Source organism: Piliocolobus tephrosceles, chromosome 8 (genome assembly GCF_002776525.5).
Source record: "Piliocolobus tephrosceles isolate RC106 chromosome 8, ASM277652v3, whole genome shotgun sequence".
In the NCBI taxonomy this organism is placed as follows: domain Eukaryota; kingdom Metazoa; phylum Chordata; class Mammalia; order Primates; family Cercopithecidae; genus Piliocolobus; species Piliocolobus tephrosceles.
Genome location: NC_045441.1, coordinates 133,432,887 through 133,447,811, shown reverse-complemented (window position 1 = coordinate 133,447,811; position 14,925 = coordinate 133,432,887). Strand labels below are relative to the sequence as shown.

At 37.8% G+C, this 14,925-nt stretch overlaps 1 protein-coding gene across 3 annotated transcripts in view; it reads left to right on the top strand.

Annotated features, from left to right (window-relative positions):
• The window catches only part of TPK1 (thiamin pyrophosphokinase 1), a 383,349-nt gene that overhangs the window by 246,519 nt on the left and 121,905 nt on the right, over positions 1 to 14,925 (top strand). The gene's annotated exons all lie outside the window — the stretch shown is intronic.

Here is a 14,925-nt window from a genome sequence, read left to right as displayed (position 1 = left end):
TAGTGCATAGAACAGAATTCTTACTAAACAAACACATTTTATGAGGTTTATTGGTGGACTTCAGTTTAAAAGTATCATTTGGTAACTTTTTGGTTTTTTTTTTTTTGAAGATAGTGGACAGATCTTTCCATGTTTGCCTCTCATTATAGTCTACTGCTTACAATTTTGCTTCTGCCCTACCTACCATCTGCAGTTAGAAATTGTGGTTTGGCTAATAGGTTAATAGGGTGGGTTTAGTGCATGCTCACTATACTTTAGCCAGTTTTGCATTTTTTTTTTTCCTGGCTCTTTGTGTGTCTCAGCCATGTTGCTTTCTGGATATAAGTAGAAGAGAAGAATTCAGATTTCAAACAATACTATCCATTTATTTAGTCAACACTTACAGACTGCCTTCTGCCTATTTGTTGCACTGCATGGCAATGAAGGATAAAAATAAATACTGGCATATGATCTTTGCTCTCCAGATTAAGTGTAATGAAAGATCCATTTATACAAATGTAATCATAATGCAGTGTTGAAAGATTAGTACCAAAAAGTGAAATAATAGAAAACTGGGGCATGTGTGTAGTGAGAAAAGTCTTCACAGAGGCACTCATGTTGTCTTCACTCAATTACTTCAACAGACATTTACAGAGTACCTGCTATTTGTCAGGCTCCTTTCTAGGGATAGAGCAGTTAACAATATAAACAGAAATCTTTTCATGAAACATACCTTCTACTGAGCTTACAATTCAACAGAATATTCAAGGATGAGTAGATTCTTGCTGTGGAAGATGATGGGAAAGTTATTTAATTCAAGAGGAGCCAGAAAAGAAACATGGAGATGCAGGATATGTTACGGGATTTGCAGGTAATTCTGTGCAGCTAAAATATGGGGTGTGGATGGAAAAATGCCAGAAGATAAGACGAGAAAACTAATTGGGATACTGATTGTGAAGGGCTTTAAATTCCACACAATGGAATGTGAACTTCTTTTTGTCATAGGTTTTGGAAAGTCATTATAAGATTTTGGTTAGCAGTACAGATATGCTTTTTAGATTTCTTATCAAATTATGTATTGGTTAAATACCCATAGATTCCCAACAGTTACTGAAGTTTGAAACTTACTACTATGGTGAAGCATTGAGCTTTGTTATATTGCATTGAATTGATGGTATGACTGCTAAAGTATGCAGTCATAACTTGTCTCTGTATAGATGCTCTGGTCAATCTATTACTAGTTAAAGATGTAGTACAATACTTCTTAAAATTATAATTAGCAGATTCACTGATAGGAAAAGCTATATCTAAAATATGACTTCTATGTTAAGGTATTTTTACTGTTTTGGGTTTCTGTATTTTCCCTATAATTGGTATAATTATGAACTTTCTGAAATACATTTGGCTTGGGATTCATTGGATTTGCTTCCAGCTACAGATTGTTGTCTGTCATCATTTCTGGAAAACCCTCAACCATTATGTTTTCAAATAGTGCCCTATTTTTCTCTTTTCTTCTGTACCTCCTATTAAATGTATTTAAGATCCTCTACTTGCATCATATACATCTCAGCACTTTCATATTTTCTATGTCTTAATCTCTCTGGGCTGCGTTCTGAAGTTCTTCACCACCTCTGTGTTCTGTTCACTGTCCCGCCTCAGCTCTTCCTATCTGCCACTCGACCCACCCTCTGCATTTTTAATTCCTGCCATGAGTATTCTTTCTTACATGCTTGCCCTTTACTCACATTTTCAAAGGGCTCTTTCTGAAAACATAATTATCAAACCGGTTTTATAGTCTAGAATAATTCTAATGTAAGCCTGCTGCCTTTTATGTTCACTTTTGCTTTCATATTTCGTGACCTCAGTTCCTTCTCTGTTTTATGATTTTGGGCCGGGACCTCACATTTCTGAGAACTTTAAGTGTGCGAATTGTTTGAGGCGTGGGTTAAAAGTAAATCCAGGGAGAATTTACATTTGCTTTTGCCTGGCTGCTGAGTGGACTTGTAGCCCAGTTCTGTGGGAGCACTACCTACTTAGGACATTTTGTCTGAGACTTTTTTGGACCACATTGTCCGTGTAGATTCCGAATGTAACACTGCTGAGAAATTGATGTCTGCTTACAAATGCTCAGGGGAGACTTTTTTCATCTTCTCAGCTGTGGAGTGCCAAGGTTTGGTTGTCCACTTTTCCTAGCAGTCCAGTGGGAGTGTTGCTCATATTCATCTTGATATTTCGGATCTCTGCTTTATGTGGCACAGCATCCTTTTAGATGTCCACCTTGGGCAGGCCTTGGGCTTTGTCTTCTGACAACCTTCCATACTTGGGGGCTTTAGAAACTGAAGCTCGGGTTCATCTGATTTGCCAAACACTCTCCAGATGAAAGTTAGCCTTGGCCTTATTTTTATATCAAAAGGTAGTTTTTGGCTTCTGGGCAAAATTCTTTTTTCTTTTTTCTTTTCTTTTTCTTTTTTTTTTTTTAGAGACACAGTCTCCCTCTGTTGCCCAGGCTGGAGTGCAGTGGCGTGATCTCGGCTCACGGCAGCCTCTGCCTCCTAGAATTCTGTTTTTAAGAAAGATACATTTGATGCATTTTAGAAGATTCTCTTATTTATTTATTTATTTTTTAGTATTTTTATTGTCTTCAGTTGGCCAGAGCACTAATCTCTCATATTGCCTATGTACCTCAGTTACCCCCACCCGTCTATATTGCAGTAATGATCAACTCCAGATCTGAGAGGCTTATCCAAAATTAGGTTTATTAAGTTTTTTTTTCTCTTATTAATAGAATATCTGATGTGGTTTGAGAGGGATCCCACACACTGTATATCTAAGCTAACTGGAACACATTGTTGAAGCAGGGAAACTGATTGCTAGAATGTGGCACCACATTTTTTAGAGGCCAGGCCTGCCTGTGACCTGTGTCACCTTCTGTGGGAATGAAGTTCTGCTGCCCCAGCCCAACTGCAAAGGCCGTCTAGGAACGGAAGCTTGTGGGCCCAGGAAGAGGAAACACTGACGTACAAAGCAAGTCTCTCTCAAACTGCCAGCCACGGATATCTTGAAAGAAATTCTGGAATCATGACCCTACATAACTTATAGGAATATAACATCCAGTGTGTTAGACTTTAGTTATTAAGGCAGAATCCCCAGTTCTCTAAAGTGGTAAACATGTTAAGAGTACCTGTGTAGCCAAATCCCCAAATATAATGCAATGTAGATTCTCTCTGATAATTTTGATTTTGTGTCATTGGAATAACTATAAAATTACCTTATCCTAATGAAGTAATTATTACATAGTGTGGTGCAAAATGCTCATGCAAGATTACACTCTCTGTTCTTTAAAGTAGTGACAATGGCAGGCACAGGCTTCCACCTGTGGGGTTAGCAGTTCAGCCTTTGCTCATCTTGGCCACTCTGTTCTAGAGAGTTCTTTCTCGAGACACAGCGTGACTCTCTGCTCTTCTTTCACTCTTAGTAAGAAAATAGCAAGAAAATTAGTAACACAAAAGCATATGTTGAAGTGAATATGTTTGGGGATTTAAGGTATGGATGGATCTCATGTGATCCACCATACTGGTAACAAGTTTTAATTGTATACCTGTGAATGGGATTAATACTAAAAATCAGTTAAAAACTCCTATAGACCAGGCGTGGTGGCTCATATCCCAGCACTTTGGGAGGCCGACGCGGGCCGATCACCTGAAGTTGGGAGTTTAAGACCAGCCTTACCAACGTAGTGAAACCCTGTCTCTAAAAAATACAAAATTAGCCAGGCATGGTGGTGCGTGCCTGTAATCCCAGCTACTCAGAAGGCTTAGGTAGGAGAATCACTTGAACCCGGGAGGTGGAGGTTGCAGTGAGCTGAGATTGCACCACTGCATTCTAGCCTGGGCAATAAGAGCAAAACTTCGTCTCAAAAGAAAAAAACCTACTGTAAAATTACTGCACAGAAGCATTCTACATCCTAGAAATGAGACTTGCACCATTGGCACTGAACTGGCTCTGTCAGGTGTTATTTCATATAATGGTGTTGTTAATATATGTGATACATGCATTGAATGTGCCTATATGTTACATGGCGTACATACTTTGGGGAACGTATTCAGAATGGATCTACAGCAGACTGTTCAATGTTTCTAGAATATACAATCACAGTCAGGACATGCAGGAGAAATGTTATATATTTAAGCTGAAATCATTTAAAAATATTGCGAAAGTAGGCTTAAGAAAATGTCTCATATGCTTTAGTGCCAAATAAAGAATGACTTTAAAACTTAAAATTTTTGGCCTGGCGCGATGGCTCACACCTGTAATCCCAGCACTTCGGGAGGCTGAGGCGGGCAGATCACGAGGTCAGGAAATCGAGACCATCCTGGGTAACACGTTGAAACCCTGTCTCTACTAAAAATACAAAAAATTAGCCGGGTGTGGGGGCGGGCGCCTGTAATCCCAGCTACTCAGGAGGCTGAGGCAGGAGAATGGCGTAAACCCGGGAGGTGGAGGTGGCAGTGAGCCGAGATCGCGCCACTGCACTCCAGCCTGGGCAACAGAGCGAGACTCCATCTCAAAAAAAAAAAAAAAACTTTACATTTTTTAATGTATTGTTTTAAATTAAAGTTAACATACAATTGTTGAGGGGGAAGATAATACTGATACTTTTACAAGAAGCATCTTATCTGAGCCTTATAACAATACTGGGAGAAAAGCAGGATAATATGGTCACACAGTGAAGTGCTTTGTCTCAGCACTTTTTCCACAACACTACATTTCCTCCTTCATGGGGTTAATGGACTAAGATGCAAATAATGAACTCTTGAAAAAAGTCACAACCCATAGGCTGGTAATTATCCATAAACAGTGTATAACTGATGGCCGGTTGGTGTGTGCATGTGTATATATAAATATATATGTGTGTGTGTATATATGTGTACATATATGTACCTACACATACACACACACACACACATATATATATATATATTTTTTTTTCCCCCTATGATATTATTTTCAAGTGAGATAAATCTTGGATGCACTGTAAGGGTATACCTCATCTTGTTGCTGTATCCTTAAAGAAAAATGACTTTCTGAAGTTTTATAATAAAATTTACATTTAACAATAATCTTTTGTCATTTAAGCAGACTAAATGATTTACCATTAAGCTTTGCTGAAGTATTTTAAAAGTGGTAAAAATTCAATATAAATGTTAATTATTATGAGTGTTAGATTTGAGCCTAGTGTGTCCTAGAAATTTTTTTCAATTAGATGATCTGAAATTAAAGATAACAATAGGAGGAATAAGTCATCTTATAGCAACTGCTTATCTGATAATTTTTTTAGTCTAGTAACTTGGTAAGAGAGCTTGTGTTATATCTGCTACACTAATTTTAATTGGCTAGAATAGTCCTAGTCCCTGGAACCAGAATGCGCTTTTCTTGATCTTTTTTTTAAAAAGTCTATCCTCATATCATCTTAGACTTTCTGTGATGTTCTCTGTTTCTTTTGGAGTGTTTATATGTGAGACTCTCATGAGACTAGGTTGTGCAAATAAGTAATTATCTTCCATTCATTAAGATTCATCATTTGGGACTGACCTATACGTCATAGTAGCAATTCACTTAAAGTGTATAGATTGTTTCAGTCTGAAGTTTGTGTTCTCTTTTCAGTCCCCTCTCTGTGATGTATTTTTATTAGTTATAAATTGAGTTTTAAAACAAGGATACAGTGAGGTAGTTCCAGTTCAAAATGAATATGGAAAGACGTGTGGAATTTTTTTAACTGGTTGTTTTTTTAGCATGTAAGGTTTTTCATATTGTATTTTTGGCATATTTCACTTACTACGGGTCAATGTCATTCTGAGTGAAAACCTTGGTAGGTAGCATTTACTTTGTAGGAATGTTCAATTTGCCATTTGAAAAATAGAAAATTCAAAATAGAATCCAAAATAGTCCCTTCCTTAAAATAAACATCCCTGTTTTACTTCCAGAAATGTGTTCTTGATAAGACATCATCACCTTTTATGAGGAGGGGACGCTATGAAATAGATGACAGACATTTCAGACACGAAACATGGCTGATGTCAGTAACTAGTTAGGCCATCTTCTTGCTGAAGAGTCAGGTGCTCAGAGCCATGTTTCTCATGCTGCCTGTGTGGAGTGTGGGTGGCTCCAGGTTTCACATACATGCTTTCTCATTTTCTGGTCCTGTGCTTCTCAGGAGTACAGAAACGTTAGCTTCTGTACACTGAGCATAAATTATCTTTTATCTCCAAGTTTTATGGCAGTTTGTAATACAAGTTAATAGGATTTATAACCAAGAAATGAGATGTCCAAGAGTTAATAAGGCATGGCTTTTGCATTATCCTAAACCTTGCTCGGTGATTCCCGCTCAGGATTCCAGTATCTGATATAGGAGAAGGTGGCACAGAGCAGACTTCTGTCAGTTTTTGTCTCACTTGAGCAAACTTGCAAATATGTTGTAAATATTTCTTCCTCATCATTTTAGTCACGCTTTGCTGCTGCTTCTTTTTTTTCTTCTCTTTCACCAGATCAGTTATTTACTATATGATGTCCTAACATTATTTACATTATACATTTGTAATGCTCGTAACGAATATGATAAAATATGCTGAGGGTTTGATAGAAAGAAGCTGAATATTCATGATATAAATTTGCTATGCCTGATGGTTTCTGCTGAGAACTGGGCGTCTGGGTCGGTCTACCCTTGTGTGCACATGTCCAGCACAGCCTCATCAGTGATAACATCAGAGAAGTGATTCTCAGCGTGATTTCAAGTAGGCGACAGGGAGTTCTCAATTCTAGACAATGCTGAAATCTTCTCACACTATTTATTACCCATTTTAATTCCCTTCTTTGGAATAATCATTATTATTTTATTCTTCCTCTGTATCTTTCATGTAAATTTTATTGTTGCTTGGCCTTTTAGAATTCCTAGTATAAACTACAAAGTATCACAGAACTATTAAATATATATTATTAAATGTAATAAACTATTAAATAGTGTAAACAGTGTCAAGCTTTAGAGATCTTTTTATAGATGAGCAGTTGCAGAGACATTCATGTGATCTGCCCAAGGTTATATGCAGTGTTGCTTTGGTAGGTAATTGATACTGAAATTGAAAAAGATCTGATGCAATAATAGTCTGAAAAAGGACCACTAGGCATTTCATACCAGAAATAGCCTGTTACATTGACCTTCCCAACCTCCCTCTATCTTCCAAAAGGCACATTGTGAATACCTGTTCCTACCTGGCCTACACCCACCTCAGCTCGTTGCCCTGGGAAAGTTTTGCCATTCAGGGTTCAACGCCTGGCCAAAATACTCTTTACCTTCAAATTGTGTCCTTGCCTAGCTCTCTCTTTTCTTTGGCTTGTTTGCTGTGCCATGCCAGTGCAGCAGATTGTTCTACACATGGAATACACACAGATACATCTTCGCTAAGCGTCTTCTTCTTTTCCCTCTTCAAGCGTTGCCTGGCTTTCTAGGGAACGATTTTCAATACTCATTCTCTCCTTCTTTTCTTTCCCCTTTCCTTTGTGTTCTTTTTTTCCTCTTCCTCTACATGGCATTTAAAAAAATAACACAAAAACCTATCCTGTTGTAGTATGTGTTAGTCTCATACATGTAAGCAGGAAAACCTTGTATTTTAGTATGAAATAAGACAATAAAATTCCAGGGCTATACAATTCTCATTTTTTAAGTGCCCTAGTGTTCCCTTTAAATCTCCATAGAAAAATTTCCTCTATGGTTTTATCCATGTTTAATTACTTCAAAAACAAACATTCAGTACATACCTGTGATGCGATAGACACTATGGTAGGCACTCAGAGTGCAGAAATAAGAGGCACTGCCTTTATTCTGCTGCTCACAGTTTAGTACAAGAGACAGAATAAATATTAAAATTCAGAAATACATGTGAGAAAACACTGGGAGCTAGGGGGATGGCAGGAATAAAGCATCTTACCCAGACAGGACACAGGGCCGGTGGTCCCCAACCCTAATACCTGCCACTCACCCACGCAGCATGCAGGCTCTTTGACCTTAAAGAAGCCTTTCACTGAGAAATATTTATAGGAAGATATCCATCAGCAAAAACTTAAGGTGATCCCTCAGTGATTCCAAAGCAGTATAGGAGGAAATACCAAATTCAACCTTCTTGGAAATAGTTAGAAAACGTATGTGAACATTGACCTTTCCTTTCAACCATGAGTGAGGGAGAATCAGTTTTGGAGACTTGAATAGTTTCTAAGAGATGATATCAAGACTCCATATGTGATATGGAGATGATACCTGAACTCAAGACTGCTAAGAAGTCAGGCAAAGAAAGGAATAATGACATTTAATGTGGAAGGAATATAAAGCAACAAGAGAACTTGGCATGTTTGGGGAACAGCAAACTGCTGGATCACGGGGAGCCGTTGGAGGTGCAGCTGGAGGGAAGCAGGCTCTAGAGCATGAGGGTTTGCTTGAATCCCCAGGAAGATGGTCTCTATATTGAGAATAAAGGTCAGGTTTTAAGGGGTTTTTAATCAAACGAATGACTTTGATTGACATTTTAGAAAGTTTAATTTGGTTGGAGTATAGATTGTTTATGGAAGAAGCAGAGGCCAACCAATTCTCTTGGAAATCCAAGGAACAAATGGTGAGTAAACTTAGGTAAACATGAGAGCGAAAGAAAGATGATGGAGTTTGTTGGGATGTGTGCTCAGAAGTCTTCACTGGAGAAATGCAGTGGGAGGAGTCGGTGTAATACCTGCATTCTGCATTAGGGAACTGGGTGCTATCCTTCTTCGAGATAGAGCAAATGGGAAGAGCAGATCAAAATGGGAAGATCAGCAGTTGACTCTGGGATATAAAGAGAAAGATCTGTCTTTGGAACCAAATGGAATTGCCTAAAATTATATATGATCTGGCCTGGAGGTATACCTTGAAAATTGTCAATATGTGAAAAAGCAAAAGAGTGATGAGTTTGGATGTCAAGAATAAATAGGATACAATGGATTTGGCAGCCAGGAAGAAATTTGATAAGGTAGAAAGCCAGGAAGAAATTTTGATAAGTTTTTATGGCACAATATGGGTAGAAACTATATTACTATGAGTTGAGTATTAAATGGGAAGGGCAGTTGAGATACATTTGTTTTCTTTTGTATTACTGTTTACCCTTTTTTGTTGTTCTCTTATAGAAGTAGATTTTTTGTACTAAACTGGGAAGTAATAATGGCTTATAAAACTGTTTCAGTGAGACCATTTTTCCAAGTTAAAAACAAAACCATAGCACCTGTATTTGGGATTTTGCCTTTATATCTTGTGCAGCATGACTGAGAGTGCAGCTGCCATGCTGCATGTCTGTAAAATGCTGCAGATATTTATGGACACTAATTATACCAGCATACACTGGAGAAGTACTTTTCACCCTACTTTGAACCAATATTTTCTTCCAAAAAAAAAAAATAATAATAATATCCTGGCCCAACCCCCAGCTCCACATCTCTTATAAACCCTTTGCCACCTCTTCTACTTGAACATCTGTGGTATGGGGCTAAGGCATGGTGGACCTCTGTGTCAAGCCTTTTAGACTCCTTTTCTGGTCTAGTGAAAACTGGTCCACACTTTCCACAACTACTCTTTTCTCTGCTTTTTTGAACTCACTGTATACTTTCAAAAATATTTTTAAGTCATTCTTGTCTTTTAAAACTCTACTCAAAATTTTTGTCTCCTAGGCAGCATTTCCAAATAAACCCTCTAAACTTCCTTCGTCTGGATCATTTTTATCATCTTTTGTCTTCGTTTATTCAGGCTTCTATAACAAAATACCTTAAACTTGGTTTTATGAACAATAGAAATTCATCTCTCATAGTTACGGAGATTGGGAAGTCCAAGATCAAGACGCCAGCAGATTCAGTGGCTGGTAAGGGCCCCTTTGCTGGTTGGCTCTTTCTTGCTGTGTTCTCCCAGGGTGGAGGGGGCAACGGAGCTCTCTAGGGCCTCTTTTATAAAGGCACTAATCCCATTCATGAGGGCTCTGCCCTCATTACTTCATTGTCTGCCTAAGGCTCTACCTCTTAATACTATCACATTGGTGATTAGGTTTCGACAGATGAATTGGGAGGCAAGTGGGTGAAGAACATTAGGAACAACCAAGCACTTCTTTTTAATGTTTTTTTTTTCTCCTGTGGGCCTCAAATACTCTAAACCTAAAACAAAATTCATTGAGTTATAACTCTTCTTTTTTCTGAACTTTAAAAAACATATAATTGAATATTTTGATAAAAGATGAAATAGCAGTTATCACAGTTTAACGCTAGCCAAGTCTAAATAGGAAGTTTTAGATAATCTAAATGCATTATTCCATTACCAGAAGTGTCTAGTATTGCCTCCTCTTATAAAATGTGGGCTGCCTGGACATCCCTGGTTAAGAGTCAGAGGCTATAACTTGCTCCACTTATTTCCCTTTTGACATTGCCTTTTTCCTTGTATTTTGGGTGCTCACTTGGGGTAGTGACTGTTACTTTTGGTGGCTGGTAGCATGTTACTGCTGAGCAAATACATGCAGATAATGGTGGTGGTGGTGGTGGGCTTTAAAGCAACCTGGATATGATGATGTTTCAAGGGGAAAGGAGTGAAACACTACCCTGATACCTGCCCCTCACCCACATAGCATAGAGGCTACTTGACCTTAAAGAAGTCATTCACCAAGGAAGATTTATAGAAAGATGTTCATCAGCAAAAACCTATTGTGACCCTCAGTGATTTCAAAGCAGTGAGGGAGGAAATATCAAATTGAATCTTCATGGAAATTGTTTAAAAACTTATTTGTACATTGGCCTTTCATTTTCAACCATGAGTGACAGAGATTGGGTTTTGGAGACTTGATGCAATCCCTAAGAGTGCTGTGTGCAGGTACAACAATAGAAAAGATGGCATCAGCATTTGTCTGAGCTCTGTCACCATAATTTATCATAATCCAATTCTAGGTAAAGTAATGGAATATTGCATGCAGGGTGTCATCTTTTCCTTTATCCTCCCTCCCACAGTCCTCTGTGGCAAGAACACTGGTACCCTGTGTCATGTAGACTTAGTTCAATTGAGCATTGCTGCAGCATCTTCCTTTGATTGAAAACAAAAGGTTGCCAATGCAGTTATCAATGAACTGTGAAGTAATTTGAGTGTTACCAGCAGGGAAATGAAATGAGCTTCTGGGAAGAAGATTGGCATAAGTGAAAGTTTCTATATAAAGAGCTCCATACAACTCCAGCTGGGTTGTTCTACTTCTCAGCCAATTAAGGTTTTTTTCCTCTAAATTTGGGAGCATTTTGATCTTACTTGTTCTGAAAGTGATCAAAACTAAAAGTGAAGAAAAGTGGAAAATTTTACAAAGAAAGTTAAGCTAAGACAGGTGGGACTGGAGGGTATTTATTCAGACCATACATTCACTCTAGATATTTTGAAGCTCTTTCAAGGAATCATGTAAGATGTCTCCCTCCCCCATAATACATACATACACATAGAACACATGTAATATATAAGTACACACAAACACCAGACAGTTTTACTAAGAAAAAGGAAAGGATTCTAGATCTCATGTCTATTGAAGATTTTTTTTTGAAAACTAGTATGTGTGTCTTTTAAAAGCTCTAATGAGTTATTCATAACTTTATTATCTGAATTATGATATTTGACTTAGATATATACAGAATAGCATAACTGAAATATTTTTTTAAAAAGTTTCAGAGTTTGAAAGCAGGTTAGCAGGATATAACCTAAGGTGATAGACACACACACAGAGAGAAACTTACTTTGAATAAACAAAAAAGGGGAGAGGTATTCCTAATTTCATATTGTTTTCTGAAGCAGACTGAGAAACTGCTTATAAAATATTAAGTAGATTTGATAGTCTAAACGTTGAAGATATACTGAATATTAATATACTAAATCTCTTGACCGGTGTGCGTGATTTATAAAATATCCTCTGTATCCAAAAGGATGGAAAATTAGAAAAATAATAACATTTTCACTTATATACTTAACACTTTAATACACTTAACACTTTTACAATTTATGAACTACCTTCATCATCATCTTATTTGATTCTCCCAGCAACCCTTTTAACTAAGCAGCTAGGTACATTTTTCCTACCTCTGAGATGAAGAAACTATGCATAGAACAACATGGTGAATCCATGGTAAATCCATCAACAATCTAGGAATTTTCGAACACTACTTCTAAACCTTTTCTTTATAAGAATCCATAGTTACTCTCTAAATTTTATTAGATACATATGGAAGGCTCCAAAATGATTAAGAAAAAAATAACCAGTTTTACGTATCTTCTATGCACTGTGAGGTTCACCTAGGAGTAAGCATTTGTATTTGTCTGTTCTCAGACTGCTAACAAAGACATACCCAAGACTGGATAACTTATAAAGAAAAAGAGGTTTAATGGACACACAGTTCCACATGGCTGGGGAGGCCTCACAATCATGGCAGAAGGTGAAAGAGGAGCAAAAGCACATCTTACATGGTGGCAGGCAAGGGAGAGTGTGCAGGGGAACTGCCCTTTATAAAACCAGCAGATCTCGTAAGACTTAATCAGTATTATGAGAACAGCATGGGAAAAACCTGCCCCCATGATTCATTTACTTCCCACTGGGTCCCTCTCACAATACGTGGGAATTATGGAAGCTGAAATTCAAGATGAGATTTGAGTGGGGACATATCCATAACAGCATTGACATGACATGATCTATATGGCTTTTTTCTCCCCAATCAATTTTTTAATTATGAAAATTATACATACAGTTTTTTTTTTTTTTTTTTTTTTTGAGATGGAGTCTTACTCTCTCGCCAGGCTGGAGTGCAGTGGCGTGATCTTGACTCACTGCAACCTCCACCTCCCAGGTTCAAGCGATTCTCCTGCCTCAGCTTCCTGAGTAGCTGGGACTACAGGCACACGCCACCATGCCCAGCTAATTTTTGTAAATTTTTGTATTTTTAGTAGAGATGGGGTTTCACCATGTTGGCCAGGATGGTCTCTTATCTCTTGACCTCGTAATCCACCTGTCTTGGCCTCCTAAAGTGCTGGGATTACAGGCGTGAGCCACCGCACCTGGCCACATTCAGAGAATTTTTAAAAATAGTACAATGAACAATGTATTTCAACCATTTTTAATTTTTAACATTTTATCACATGTATTCCATTTAGTATCTTTATATAGAAGTGTTTTCTTTTGAGCCACCAAAATATGTTGCAGATACCATATCATATTATTCTAAATACTTCAGTATGGGGAATAATATTTAGAAGCCAAGATCTGAGCAATAAGTATGTTTATTTCTAGTGTGGTGGTATTACTTTTAGACTTCCAGTGAACAGAGCTAAGAAAAATTGTGTGTGTGTATGTGTATGTGTACACATATAGATCTATAAATCATGAGTTAATATTGATATTTTGAATTCAATTTTAATATGAATTTTTAAATTTTTTGTTTTATGTTTATATTTCTTTAAAAAATTCTGGTTTGAAATAGCATACTTGCTTTATACTATAATGTATAGTAATTAGTTTCAAAATTAGAATAAGCATATTTATACAAACAGTAAAACTGAGTGAAATTAAAGACTTTGGAAGTGTTTCTGTAGTTAAGTTATATCTCAGGCAGAGTATTGTCTCTAAAGTTTGTCACCTGAAATGCAAAGTTTTATTCTTTCTGTGGCTATGATATCGATTTATTAAAATATTAGATGCATTTGTTGTAGTTTATTTGAAATTATAAGGCTTTATTTTTCAATTTTGCAGTTATTATTTAAAGTAATTACATACTTCAGAAGAAGACAGTCTTAGGAGATATCTTGTGTTCATTCCTTTCCTCACTACCACCATCCTCTTTCAGAATCTTTGAAATTCTTGCACAAAATATTTTGAAAGTATATATATTTTCTTTTCCTCTTCTTTTTAATAAAAGAAATCTAGGCCGGGCGCGGTGGCTCACACCTGTAATCCCAGCACTTTGGGAGGCTGAGGCGGGCGGATCACAAGGTCAGGAGATCGAGACCATCCTGGCCAACACGGTGAAACCCCGTCTCTACTAAAAATACAAGAAATTAGCTGGGCGTGATGGCCGGCGCCTGTAGTCCCAGCTACTCGGGAGGCTGAGGCAGGAGAATGGCGTGAACCCGGGAGGTGGAGCTTGCAGTGAGCCGAGATCGTGCCACTGCACTCCAGCCCTGGCGACAGAGCGAGACTCCGTCTCAAAAAAAAAAAAAATCATCACTGGCCATCAGAGAAATGCAAATCAAAACCACAATGAGATACCATCTCACACCAGTTAGAATGGGAATCATTCAAAAGTCAGGAAACAACAGGTGCTGGAGAGGATGTGGAGAAATAGGAACACTTTTACACTGTTGGTGGGATTGTAAACTAGTTCAACCATTATGGAAAACAGTATGGCGATTCCTCAAGGATCTAGAACTAGATGTACCATATGACCCAGCCATCCCACTACTGGGTATATACCCAAAGGATTATAAATCATGCTGTTATAAAGACACATGCACACTTATGTTTATTGCAGCACTATTCACAATAGCAAAGTCTTGGAATCAACCCAAATGTCCATCAGTGACAGACTGGATTAAGAAAATGTGGCACATATACACAATGGAATATTATGCAGCCATAAAAAAGGATGAGTTTGCATCCTTTGTAGGGACATGGATGCAGCTGGAAACCATCATTCTTAACAAATTATCACAAGAACAGAAAACCAAACATCACTTGTTCTCACTCATAGGTGGGAACTGAACAATGACATCACTTGGACTCGGAAAGAGGAACATCACACATCGGGGCCTATCATGGGGGGGAAGGGGGGAGGGATTGCATTGGGAGTTATACCTGATATTAATGACGAATTGATGGGTGCTGA